This window comes from Uloborus diversus, unplaced genomic scaffold, assembly GCF_026930045.1.
Source record: "Uloborus diversus isolate 005 unplaced genomic scaffold, Udiv.v.3.1 scaffold_18, whole genome shotgun sequence".
In the NCBI taxonomy this organism is placed as follows: Eukaryota; Metazoa; Arthropoda; class Arachnida; order Araneae; family Uloboridae; genus Uloborus; species Uloborus diversus.
The window spans coordinates 775,273-786,278 of NW_026558329.1; the positions used below are offsets into that span (position 1 = coordinate 775,273).

Consider the following 11,006-nt stretch of genomic DNA (forward strand, 5'->3'; position numbering starts at 1 on the left):
TAAGCATTTTATAGATGACTCAACTGCTTAGAGCATGTTTAACCTTTAAAAACCAAATTAAAAAAAAAACTTTGATTTTTTATATAATTAATCACAGAAACTTTTCTAATGAACTCATAAGCAAATGAATGCACAGATTTTTAGAGATGATTATAGGGATCGTTTAGCAAAAAACTTTTTTTTAATGAGTGCAAAAATAAAAAAACCTTAGGAATTTCAAAAAATTGAAATTTTCTCAATTTTTTTCCACACTTCAACTAAGAAGAGAAGGAATTAATGGAGTGGCCACACTCGAACCTGCACTAAAAACAGTCCATTTTCAATCGTAATGGGGGCCATTCATTAATTATGTAAGGATGATTTTGGCAATTTTTGACCAACTCCTCCCCCCACGTAAGGGTACGTAAGATTTTTCAAACCGCTTCATCCAATTCTTCCGTAAAATTCCATTTGGTTTTTCAAAATTAAAAAATTAACGTGTCTTACATCACTGAAATCGTTATTAAATTCACTATTATTAAATTAAACCTTTTTGGGTAGAGAAAAACAGTTGGCTTTCTGTTTAATGATGCTCTATTTAATGACTTTCTCTAATTAACGACAGCTTTTCACCGTCCCAGATGGTTAACTGTAGTGTTAACAGCATTCTATTTAAGGACAATTTTTTGTGGTCCCTTGAAAGTCGTAGACAAAGAGCCAACTGTATTTACGACCCTAATTTAACGAACCTCTATTTAACAAGTTTTGCAATTTAACGATTTTTTTTTATCCTGACTAAAATAAAAGCAAAAACCCCTATCTACCGAATAATAAAACCTGAATTAAAGAATTATTTTAACAGCCGAAAAACTTTTTTTTTTGTTGATTTGAGTTAAGAAAAATTGGATTGTTTTCCAAATATTTTATCCATATTGTCCGAAATAGAAAAAAACTTCTCTTGGAATCGGCCATTTTTAATGGGTCAGAGGGTAACCAACGAATATTGATTTTGATGCAGAAAGCGATGATGAAGCAGAATCTGACTCCAGGCTTCTTTAATTCTTTCATTTTCAGACTGTCCTTGCATTTTTTTTTAAAAACTGACTACCAATTATTTTGATCACATGTACAAAAAGCTACTAATGAGAAAATAACTGCCATTATGGCAATCAGCTGGCTTGATTGTTTACCGACCTTTCTGTAGCCGTCGCCTAGGTTACTAGCTTTTTAACTTTTAACTAATAGCAACTGTCAGCAAACAATTTTATTGCCGAACATTTTTAAGTAATCACATTTAAATAAAAATAGAAATATACTATTTTGTTCGATCTCAGTCGTAAAATAGTTAAAGGAATGTAACAATGTAGTAAGTCGAGACCCATAGCTCATTGGGAAACTTCTGAGGGTGTTCAGCACATTGAAATAAGTTTTGGCGCAAAAGTAAGAATCCAAAAGATCCGATGAAATATATCTAGTGATGTGGATCAGGTAAATACCCAGTGGGTAGGTAAATATTTTTTGGGTATTTACCCGTGTATTTACCCAAGGCCTGGGTAAATACCCAAGAACTGGGTATTTTACAAAAAAAATGCAAAAGCGACATTTCGTTACATTTTGATGTCATGCAGGAACATATTACTGGGTTATAAAAGACTAGGACCTTGAAAAATTGATATTTGCTTTTTTTTTTATAGCCAGTTAAGCTTCTTACTTTTTGTAGAATGGTTTTTTATATCTGAAATTTGACTATCAAAATTGATTAGGCATATCCAACACATTTAATGTGAATATCATACTAGAGTGCTAAGTTGTTTTACACAATAATTCTTTAAATATGGGATCAAAATACTATTTCTGGGCAAAAATGTATTGTTTTGTATATGGTTGGTTTTTATATACACAGTGGAATACATACAGAAAAGTATTTTAGGTGAATATAAATTTTTGAAATAAATACCTGGGGTATTTACCCAGGTATATACTCTGTGTATTTACCCCTAAAAATAAATACGCGGGTATTTTACATCACTAAATATATCTAATGTTTTTTCTAATTAAGACTATTTCTATAAGCTTGATTCCCACTAAAAAGTACGGAACAAAATAAGTGTAAATGATTTCTTGGTTACAACACTCAATAACTGCAGTTATTCTTAAAATCTTCCTATTAAGGTTAATTCTAAAGCAGCCAATAAAATTTAAATTAAAAATTTAGCGAAGAAGAAATATAGGTATAGTAAAAGCTATTCGTGCAAAGCTGTATACCGCCGCATTTTGTGTAAAATTTGTTCCTATGTACCTGGCCTCTTCCCAGAATGTAGTGCCCTAGTTTCGTTGAAATTTTATTGATGAAGTATAAACTTAAAATATATATTCAAGAAGATTTTCAGAATTAGAGTATTTATAATTTTTATAAACCCTGAAATTGACTTGGGGTTCACCCAGGGCAAACCACAGCCTCTCAAGAACTTTGATTAAGAAAAAAGTTTTTTTTCTTTCAAGTAGTAGCTTTCAAAAATTGAAAGAACACGATTTAATCAATATGTATTTGTTAAACATTAAAAGGGGGCAAATTACAAGTAATTCTTTTAAATTTTTGGGAAAAAAAAAGGTATTTTTAAGTCATCTCACTTTTAAAATCGTAGCTATTGGAAAATTTGATTTTTGAATTGAATTTCTAACGTTGTATGCATCTTAGGTTTACAATAAAATACAAAATGTAAAATTTTCATAAAAATAAATTATTACTTCAATCTCTGTTTCCTTCCCCTGAGGGGGAAGGGACTGAAAAAACAGCAATTAACTAAACTTTTTTTTTTTTTTTTTTGACCAATCACTGAAATATTGTACATCTACTTATGTAGTTATAAATATTTAAATTATAATTCGACAACTTGACTTTTGCTGCCGAGAGTGTGGTGGAGGAAAAAACAATAATCCTAAAACTTGAAAAAATAGCCAAGCACTATTTAAGCATGGTTTACTTCACTTATGAAATGGCTTAGTCTTCTAATAAAATTTTCACCTTCAACTTTTATGAATTAACTATGATCCATTTGTAAATCAAAAAAATAAATAAATAAATGCACGAAATGACTACATTAAAATCGCCTTAGTGACGAAGTTCATTTTCAATAGAAGTATTTTAAGTTTCTGTTATAGAGGAAGATGATGTAGTCTTGAACAAAAAAAGAAGGAGTTTTGAAGGAGTTCAAACCAAAATGAAGGAGTTTGAAGGGCCCTTCAAAATAATTTCCTAAATGAAGGAGTTTTGGAGGAGTTTTGAAGGAGCTTACGAACCCTGCAAATATTTTTTGTTTTTTACATTTACAGGAACCCCTATAAATCAACATCTAATTGCTATTTAAGTTCAATTTTCGCTACCGACATTCTTTCATATTGATCTAGAGAATCTCAGAATTTTAGGCTGCAGTTTCTCGGTTTCTTTTGTTTTTTTAAACAAGAGTGAGTTCTTAACATACCTGACTGACAAGAAGCTTTTATCTCTTTTTAAAAATGATGAATTCATTCTTCATGGGATATTCCCATAATATTGGTGATTTTACTAAGCAGTTTTCAAAAAAAAAAAAAGAAAAACAAATCATTTACTGGAATTAATTTTTAATATGATGTGAATGTTAAGCACTAGTAAGTAAATGAGACAAAACTCTTACGGAATTAAAATTATAGATCCTCAGTAAGTTGACATCCACTTAAGTCGGCAGACTTAGATAAAACGAAAAGCTTTCTGCGAACACAAATCCTAACTGGAAAATTTTCTGCAAATAATTATTTTGCCTGACTCATCCTTGAATAAAAAATTAAATTTATATTCAAATACGAAAAAGGCAAAAAAAAAAAAAAGGCTAAAAACAATAATTAAATTTTTTTGTTCACATTAACATGTAGTTTGTGCTTAATTTTCACCAACTGAAGAAAACTGCCAAAACCATTTTTTTTTACACATGTGCTTTAAAAGGCTTTTGGAGAAAGGCTTTAACAGAAATAAACTCTGGGATTTTTTTAAAAATTCCCTTAAAAAAAAAAAAAATATATATATATATATATATATATTTAAATCGATGTTAGCAGTTTTAAAAAAAAATTCTGCAGAGCCTAAAATTTTCTGCAAACGCTATTTGCCCGTTCGTCTATATTATGCAAGACTGTAAGTCGGCATGTTTTCATGTTCTCGTTAAGATTCCACGATATATAAATTTATATTAGAAGCATATTTTCACATTTTGATATGACTGGCAATATTTTGTGTCCCACATAATTCATGACATTTTACATGATTACCTACGTTACTTTCTACACAGTGGTGCAGCAAGGGGGGGGGGGACCCCCCTCCAGAGCCACTGGTTAACACAAAGGCAAATTATAATAAGCTAGGTTCGCCAATATATATCTGATATTTATTTTGAAAATATCATGATATTTTCAATATTTATTTTTTCAACTATAGTATTTTCAATATAAAATGCATATTAATCATAATTAAATTGTTCATTTAATATAAAAAATAACAAAAAAGTTATGCACTATATTTTCATGATGCATAATACATCAGTAATATAACAAAGTAATATAATCAGGGGTCTGTCCAGGATTTTTCACAGGGTCCGTTTTTTGTAAAAATCAAATAATTTGGTCAAAAACGAATTAAATCAAATAATTTCGCATTTTTCTTTTTGTTGGAACAAAATGTTAGAATTTAGAGATGGTACAAACTGCATCAATTAAACTTAAAGTTGAGTGTTTTCCTCTTCTATATCGAGAATATCATTCTGGAGTGTTTTTCTAGTTTTTGGCTTGGGGGGGGGGGCATCACTCTCTCAAGTATCAATATTTATCTTCGATTCTACATTATGTTAAGTTATACTAGAAATATTTCTGTACAGTATTTAAAATAATTGTAAAAAAAAAAAAAAACAGAGAAGGGGGGGGGGGGGGGGTCAGCATTTAACTTTTTGATCCGAGACACTTTTAAAAAGCACAGAATTTTGTTAAAAACTTATAAACTCTGTGATTTTAAAAAAATAAAAAGAGATTTTATTTGTTTACCTCTTAACAAAGCACACTAAACATCGAAAATTTGAAAAATCGGATTCCCATAGCGCAATTCTCAAAGTGAAGGCATCAAAAATATAAACAACAAATATTTGTACAACAAATATTTTTGATAAAATTATTTTAAAATTGCATTTTCGAGTCCTATGATCAAAATATCATTAATATTTGTGGGCACAGTTGAAGCAAAAATATAAATAAGTAAATAAATAAACCATCGATTCAACATTTTAATTTTTGACTCATAAAAGAGAATGGAATTTTGCTTTTAAAACTTGAAATGAGAGTTCTAACGGAACCAAAGAGACTTTTCATTTATTTACAAGCAAATAAACAAATCCGACAAAAGCTTTTGTCGGATGTCTTTTCATCCATAAGCTCATTACTTTTTGCATTGAAAAAGGCGTTCCCTGTAACGCCGAAACACGTGTCTGCTGTAATTGGCAAATTTGTGCTTTTTTTAATGTTGTTTTTCTTACTTTGCTGTTCAGCACAAAGGTATTTATTTATTCAACTTTGATATATATCCAAATATTTCGATATATATGTATATGTCCAATATTTAGGACCCGTGAAAGTTAGGATATTTTGTAAAAAATGTATTGTGGGGGCCCCTTTGTTATGGAGGCCCTGGGGCAGTAGCCCCCCCCCCCTGCCCTTCCCTTCTGAAGGTATTTTTGATCAAAAAAAAAACCCCTATAGACAGTACTTTTCATCAAAAAACCATAAGGTATTTCTGGCTGCGATAGTGGTTCTGCATAATGCTGAAAAGTAATATTTTATATTGTGCATTGGTATGTACTGGGTTATAACATCAAACGTGCAAGACATTACATAAATTGACCTTTCTTAATATTTGGAGAAAGGTGTTTCAAAAACATTTTAATGGAAATTATTACTTTTTCTCAACTGAACGTTTTCATGTTTTGTAAAAATTAAGATTGTCTGAAACAAATCCCAAACAATTGATTGATTGAAAGTTTTTAGAAAGACAAAGAATACAATCACTAAAATTAAAAAAAGATATAAGGGCTTCCAAATATGTCAACAACACTTTCCATTTTAAACAGGAAAGACCCACACAATGCAGAAATATATTTGAACGTAGAACAAAAAGAAAAGGCAATAATAATGATCGAAATTGAATGAACAAAATTTATTTCGCTATGGTGTCAAACTTACGCACAAAAATCAGTTCCTATCCTTGAATTTCATGACTTGTCTTTGAAATCCCCAGCTGAGTATCGGCAATCTTATTCAATTTAAACAGATCTCTAGACACTCAGGGACCGGAATAGAACGTTAGAGAAACGTAGAATGATTTTCATATTCGATGGATGAGAAAACTACTTTCAAAAATAGTTTTATGTGTCATGGAGGGGGATTTAATTTCAAAAAGTATCGCAACCACGTTAGTTTGATATTTTGATTCCAGGATGTGTCACGCCGGAGTTGCCAATCGCAGGAAAGAAATGTTATATCGATTTCGATTAAGATTGCCCGGCTTCTGAATCGAACTGAACGGAGCAAAAGCGTAGATGCGGACCAAACGTCCCCATTTTGTGGGGGCTGTCCCTATTTTTTTGAAAGGGTTCCCAGATCTCGTGAAATTTGAAAAAATTATAACTTTTGATAGAAAAAATGTATGCCTGAATGCTTTCGTTCGACAACCTCGATTGGTAGCGACCGGTAGGTTGATCTAGAGCCGCTATATAGATAGGCCGACGCATCAGCTAAAGTTTAGCCATTTTGGATCGGATTTTACATTGTTGCACTCCTAGCAAAGTGCAACAATGTAATGCAGTAATGTAATGTGGTGCAATGTAATGTGGTAAGTGCATTGTTGCACTTACCACAGCAAAGTTTCGGATTTCGCCAAATTTGCAGAAAATAATATTTTATTTTATAAACAATTCACGTGCCGCTAATAATTGCTAACAGTGAACAATCACCAAACGCGATAACTATCAAGAAAAGACAACCACTCAAACACCCGCTCCGATCCAAAATGGCTAATCTTAAGTTGATGCGTCGGCTCGTATATATAGGAGGCCTTAGGTTGATCACGTGACAGCAATGACGTCAGCTAATGCTAAAGCATTGGAGGTGACGTCATTATTTTAACCAATGAGCTACCGATGGGATGATACTACTTTGTGCCCTGGAAGTATCGTAGAGTGGTTTTCGAAAGTTAAAAAAGCATCGAACAGTTCGAATTTTCATTTAGGAAACCAAAAGCGTAAAATGGCTCTTTCCACCGCAAATAATTATCGATTAGTCTCAATTTTAGTTTCATTGGAAAGCCTTTATAAAGTACCTTCCCAGAAGAGTTTTTTTCCTTTTGTTCTAAAACTCAAAAGCGCCTATTTAACCAAGGAAAAAAGTTCTTAGCATTTTTAAGTAAGGGAAAATTAATTTTTGGATATTTATCGTCCGCAGGAGCTAAGCTAATGAGCGGGGGGGGGGGGGAAATATTGTAAAGGAATAGCTGAATCTGTTGCAATTTTTTGCTTAAGAGCAAACAAATAAAATTCTTGCTTTTGCTTTGAGACTTTTCCTTTAATGGAGGATTTAAAAATTTTAATACATACTTGATTTTATAGTTTTACAGTATTGTTATAACTTTGTAAGAAATAGCTATTTTAAGTTTAAAAGGAAAAATAAACTATAGATTTCTTATTAAAACACCTTTTTTCAATCATAAACAACGACGAAAACGAAAAGTAATAGAGGTACTGGAATATTTGTTTTTGTGCTAAACAGATTGACAGTATGCAGTAGAAGTAAGATAAAAACAAGTAATGGCAGAAGAATTTCTAATATACTGCATTCGGGATTAAATAAATTGCAAGATATGATACATGTGAGTCATAAAAAATAGTTTTAAGTAACATACAGAAACTTGATCATGAACTTTAATCATGATTCTCAAGTACAGAAACTTGATCATGAACTTTAATCATGATTCTCAAGTACAGAAACTTGATCATGAACTTTAATCATGATTCTCAAGTACAGAAACTTGATCATGAACTTTAATCATGATTCTCAAGTACAGAAACTTGATCATGAACTTTAATCATGATTCTCAAGTACAGAAACTTGATCATGAACTTTAATCATGATTCTCAAGTACAGAAACTTGATCATGAACTTTAATCATGATTCTCAAGTACAGAAACTTGATCATGAACTTTAATCATGATTCTCAAGTACAGAAACTTGATCATGAACTTTAATCATGATTCTCAAGTACAGAAACTTGATCATGAACTTTAATCATGATTCTCAAGTACAGAAACTTGATCATGAACTTTAATCATGATTCTCAAGTACAGAAACTTGATCATGAACTTTAATCATGATTCTCAAGTACAGAAACTTGATCATGAACTTTAATCATGATTCTCAAGTACAGAAACTTGATCATGAACTTTAATCATGATTCTCAAGTACAGAAACTTGATCATGAACTTTAATCATGATTCTCAAGTACAGAAACTTGATCATGAACTTTAATCATGATTCTCAAGTACAGAAACTTGATCATGAACTTTAATCATGATTCTCAAGTACAGAAACTTGATCATGAACTTTAATCATGATTCTTAAGTACAGACACCTGATCATGAACTTTAATCATGATTCTCAAGTACAGAAACTTGATCATGAACTTTAATAATGATTTTCAAGTACAGACACCTGATCATGAACTTTAATCATGATTCTCAAGTACAGAAACTTGATCATGAACTTTAATCATGATTCTCAAGTACAAAAACTTGAGAATCATGATTTTTACATTTCTGATGAAGGAGTGAATACGACATGTTTTAGCATTCCCCCCCCCCCTTCCAATTTGTTAGAAAATTCATTGTTTGTAGCCAAACGTTTCCGAATTTTCAAGCACTTGAAAAGGAAATTTATTTTTTCAAGTAATTTTAATTTTATGCAGGAACGAACCATGCAATTTTGCGGGAGTTGGGGCCCCCAACAAAGTGGGGCCCTAAGCTATAGCTTGCGCAGCTTATACGCAATGGACCCTTGGTAGGGGGTTCCACAATTTTTTCAAAATTGAAGATCAGAGAACTCAATCTTAGGCTACTTTTAGAGACGTTACGTGGAGGAAGATTTAGAGATCTCCTTTGAAAAGTATTCCAAATTCGAATATATTGAGAACACAATTTCAGGATATCTTGACTACGCAATCCTTGCTGAAAATTTTCAGTTTTAAAAATGCAATTTCAGGCTAAATGTTGAGACGTTAAGTTAAGAGATAGATGTTCTCCTACGGACACTTTTCGAAATTGAAGGTATGAAAATGTATTTTTGGGCAATATTTGATGACGCCAATGGAAGGGAATTAAGCTTTTGTACCCATTTGTACTTAATTGATAGAGAGCCTCATCTACCGTTATTTCAAGTCAAAGTTTCAACAAAAGCACATAAATAGGGTGAATTTGCCCCCCCCCCCCAGAAGTTCCGCCGTGGACGAGGGCTCCGGCTTGCTCCCCCTAAATCCCTCAGAACTGAGTTGTTCGCTCCCATAAATTTTCGTGGACACATTTATACTTTTATTAATTTCAATTAATTTAATTAATAATGGTTTTAGAAATCCACATGCGGCAATTTCTGCAAAATTTTACTTCCTATTCCTATTCAGAGTCACAACTGACTTCAACTGTATTTATGTCGAGGACTGCATACTAAGTGCCTTGCCTCCATTATTTTATATACCGATAGATGGCAGCACCATCACCGGATCGAACAGTTAATGAGAATTTAGAACTAGTCCAGGAGCTAATAGCTACCTGGTGATAGCACCCCCAGAGGTATCGTTTCACTTGGAGGACATTGAGACCACGAGCCTATTTAGCGTCGCCCAGTCTTTTGTGACGTCCCTTTAATGACGACGGTGGGTCTTCGACCATCGAGGTTCGAACCCAGGACCCTCCGGCCCCGAATCCGACACTCTACCGATCGGGCTACCACGGCCCAAAATTTTACTTGCTGACAAAAATAAAAAAAAAGAAGAAAAAGATGAAGAAAGGAGCGCGGGCGCTGTAAGAGGAGGGTGCACTGGGATTCGTCCCAGGGCTTGATTACCGCGCAGGCCAACTAGGCCTGGGGCCCCATACTCGCAAGGAGCCCCAAGTTATTTAAAGAATTATGCTTAACATTACAACGACGCGAAAAATACGTGTATTTTTAAACTAATAATTAAAAAAACAACTTTTTAGTTGGAAATGAATTTACTTATAGGATACTTTTTTATTAATTCTACTAGTAGCGAGTTTACCATGTCACAAATATGAGATGCCTAGAAGTTGATTCATGAATGTCAAGATAAATAATTTACATAATTTTGTGATAGACGAAAGGGCCCCCAAAAATCAGTCTTCAAGGGGTTCTAAAATTACCTCCTTTAAATTTTAATTAATGCTTGCATCGAAAATACCTCCCGAAGGATTTTTTTTTTTTTTGGTGAAAAACACTTCTAAAGGGGATTTTTTGACAAAAACAGCCTTTTCATATGCATAAGCTACTGTATTAGAATTTGCATTTATGTCAAAACCAATTACTCTAAGGGAGGGTTCACCCCCAAATCCCCCTTTGTTCCCCCCCCCCCCCTGACACGCATAAAAATTTCAAAATGAGACTTACCTTATTCTTTTAAAGAGAGAACGCTTCGATCTGAGCCGTTTCTTCTTCTTTGGCGATGTGGAAAACAACACCTTCCTTATCACTGCCTGAGTAAAGATTCGGAAGATTAGGCGCGGATTTCGGCAAAAAGAAGTTTCTATTTGTATCATTTGCTGACCCAGTGTCTGATAGGGGGGTGGCTGGGCAGCCGATAAAAGTCGCAGTCACGAGAGCAAGGGTTTGTTTGGAAAACTTACGCCATTTATTTGAGCAACCCTTACGCAAGTGTGTAGGTTTGCCCCATTGATGTA

The 11,006-nt window shown here is 33.0% G+C and overlaps 1 protein-coding gene across 1 annotated transcript in view; it reads right to left on the reverse strand.

The window, feature by feature from the left end:
* Positions 1–10,789, reverse strand: part of LOC129233133 (ethanolamine kinase 1-like) — a 39,708-nt gene extending 28,919 nt beyond the window's left edge. Inside the window, exon 1 of the mRNA XM_054867195.1 lies at positions 10,717–10,789. The gene's annotated coding sequence lies outside the window, so the exon portion shown is untranslated. The remainder of the gene's footprint in view (positions 1–10,716) is intronic.
* Positions 10,790–11,006: the final 217 nt, after the last annotated feature.